Genomic DNA, 3309 nt, shown 5'->3' on the forward strand with positions numbered 1-3309 from the left:
TATCCTGAAGAAAATAATTATTGGATATAATTATTATAACTAACCTGTTTGTAAAAATACATTTTATAAGTCCATGCATAATACTTTAGACTCAGGGGTTAAAGTTGTAGAGTATCCAATAGGTATGGCTAATGTCCTTCTATAATAAAGGTTAGCCCGGTACAAAAAGCATCTCACATTCACATAGAGTTTCGAGAAGATCCGCATCCCTTTAGGTGTGATGTAGACAGTCTATCCTAATGTAAGCATTAGTGATTGAGTGCACGGATTTGAACCCCTAACCTATAGCACACAGAGACAGCTTTATCCTTGCTCCTCCTCCCCTCCCAATTTCCAATTATAGTCTTATTGGAATTAAGTAAATAATAGAAAAATGATGAAACTTTAGAAAAAGAGTGATAGAAAAAGAGGGAGTAACCAGACAGGGGAATAGTTGATATAGTGGAGGCAAATAATTTGAATCCATTATTGTTCAAAGCCATGATTTGTCCATCTCTTTGTTCAACTTCTATAATGAGGAGCTTAATTTTGAACTTTAAATCAAGAAGAAATTAAACAAAGAGGAGAAAGAAAGAAAAAAGTTCAATTTTGCAGATTTTGGAAAAATTTTCAAAGGGTACAAAATCATTAGCTCAGTCAAGAGTTTGTTATGATGTTCCTCAGTAATTGTGTGGTCAGCCCCAAAGACAGATTCAGGGTGCCGACTGGGAGTTTCGGGAATCGAGTAACTTTTGTATGGAACTAATATTTATATAAAGAAATCAAATTATATAGGAGTTATAAGTTGGGAACCTATAAAGAATGTGTGTTGTTGGTCTAGTGGAGTAGATAGGCTTGTAAAAGTTGTATTTATATTTGAATACTATCCTTCTTTTATGAATTTATAGGCCCTCCAATATTTGCAGGGCCATTTACAGTGAGTGGTTTAACACCAGGAATAATTGGTGGCCTGAGTCTATTTTCGTTTTCTAATGCAGATTGTAGCCATCAAACAACTCGATCTAAATAGATGTCAAGGAGTTAGGGAACTTGTTGTTGAAGTACAGACACTAAGTAAGGTTGACCATCCTAATCTTATTAAACTAATTGGCTGTTGTGCCGAGGGAGATTAGAGGCTATTGGTGTATGAGTACATGGCTGTTGGTTCACTGGAAGATCATCTATTTGATATGTTATGATTGTCTACTTCATGTTACGTTCTTCCAGTCTTAAGCGTCGTCCATATGATAAACATGCCTATCTCTTTCAACTTTGTAATGGGTCCATTCGCTTTGCTTCTTCCAACGTGTGCAGACGCCTGGCCAAGTTAGAAACCTCTTGATTGGAACTTTAGAATGACGATAGCTGCATGTGCTGCAAGAGGCCTGGAATATTTAAATGACAAGATGACACCTCCTATAATTTATCGAGATCTAAAATGCTCCAATATTCTGGTTGGTGAGGAGTACTACCCAAAATTATCCAATTTTGGTTTGGCTAAAGTTGGTCCTAGTGGGGACAAAACTCATGTTTCCACCAGAGTGATGGGAATATATGGATACTGTGCACCAGATTATGCTATGACTGGCCAACTAACATTCAAGTCAGATATTTACAGCTTTGGGGTCATTCTTCTGGAGATAATCACCGGCAGGAGAGCGATTGACTATACAAAATCTTCCGGTGAGCAAAACTTGGTTTCTTGGGTATGTTTTCTTGATTTCTTATTTTTTCCATGCGAAGGAAGTTATCTCAAAGCCCTAATGTATCAAAATGAATATATTGATACTAAGAAAATACTGTTGGAATGTTTTGGTAGGCTTGCAGCTGCTTTGCATGATTTCGATATCGATTGATGGGTTGATCATATACTAAATAAAACAAGGTATGCATATGCGGTTTTAATATGTATTGCTTTACAACATGCATAGAAATTTATCTAGAAGAGGGGGGAGGGTTGCTGGATTGTGAAGTATCATTTGCAACCCTTATATTTTCTGATGACAGTTGGTTGTACGCTTTTATTTTTATGGGTGCAGTGAAACAGATGAGATCTACAAAATATGTAGTGTTATAGGTACCCCAATCAAGAGGGACTGGGCTCAGGGACTTGCACTTGCTAGTAATATTAACTATCTAAACCAGAACCCAGCAATCAGTGAGATGTAATCTGCTTTTCTTTGCAGGATGGAAGTATGATAAGTATATTCCAGGTCAAGTTTTTGTCTCAAGGTCAATTGCTTTTCTTATTTTTGCTTAACTACCAAGTTTATGGTTGTTTGTGTTTTCCATTTTAGTAAAGTGCTCTGTCGTTGATTGTTTTATAAGAATTGTGCTTAATTTGTAAAACTTAAGAACATAATAGAAACAAAACATAATTGTTGAATGATGCAACTAAATATCTCTTTATGAGTCTCGCCATACTAATGTTGGTTTAAAAAAAAAAAAATGTCACTACTTTGTCACAATAGCTGATTCTAATGTAGTTGTGTATCTCCTGAGCCTGCAAACATAAATATTTGAGGTGAATCAGTAATAGTAATAATATATTAGCTATAAAAAAATATTTGTATTAGGTAATTTGATGTGTTGTGTCTTACCCAATATCTCTTTATAGATAATGTTTTTGGTGTATGTTCCTTTTTTTCGCTTTGATTGCTCCGTCATGACTAAAACCTTTGTCGTTGACATTGATATTCCTTTTGACAATGCAACGTATAACTATCTATGTGAAAAAATGTGTTGTGGCAAGTACAATCCAACTGTTGGTATTGTCTGTCCTTGTGCTTTGTTTATTGTCATTAAAAAGTATAGTCGCACTGAAAATTATTTTCTAATAAATTTGAATGGGTAACCTTCATTTTCGGGAGGTGATAGCTGGATTCATGGGATAAACACATGCTTAAAAGTATTTTGCCCGATCATTATTTCTGCATGTATGACATTCTTATCAAAACCTCTACATATCATTCTTGTGCCATTACATAGATCATTTGAAGTGTCCAAATTTCTTAGTAACATGATTGGTGCATTTTTTTAATACCAATCTGCAAATCAATAAAATGTTGTTAGAATCATACTGTAAGGAATTTGAATAATAAGTTTCTAAGCAAATATTCTAAAATAAAAATTATGTAAGTAATAGAGCTACAACTATATGTTTACAGTAACCATACATACTTTTATGGTCATATGAAATAAGAAATTTGATTCTAAAATACAATTTCTATATTACTTAATAGTCAAGAGCATACCTGTGCGGAGGTAGACCACTTGGTGTTAGTGTATTTAAGTACTCTTCTTGATAGTAATTGTTGGTGTCATCCTCTG

At 34.5% G+C, this 3309-nt stretch overlaps 1 pseudogene; it reads left to right on the forward strand.

Annotated features, from left to right (window-relative positions):
- Positions 1-594: 594 nt before the first annotated feature.
- LOC124892609 lies at positions 595-2148 on the forward strand (annotated as a pseudogene).
- Positions 2149-3309: the final 1161 nt, after the last annotated feature.

Source organism: Capsicum annuum, unplaced genomic scaffold (assembly GCF_002878395.1).
Source record: "Capsicum annuum cultivar UCD-10X-F1 unplaced genomic scaffold, UCD10Xv1.1 ctg48837, whole genome shotgun sequence".
In the NCBI taxonomy this organism is placed as follows: domain Eukaryota; kingdom Viridiplantae; phylum Streptophyta; class Magnoliopsida; order Solanales; family Solanaceae; genus Capsicum; species Capsicum annuum.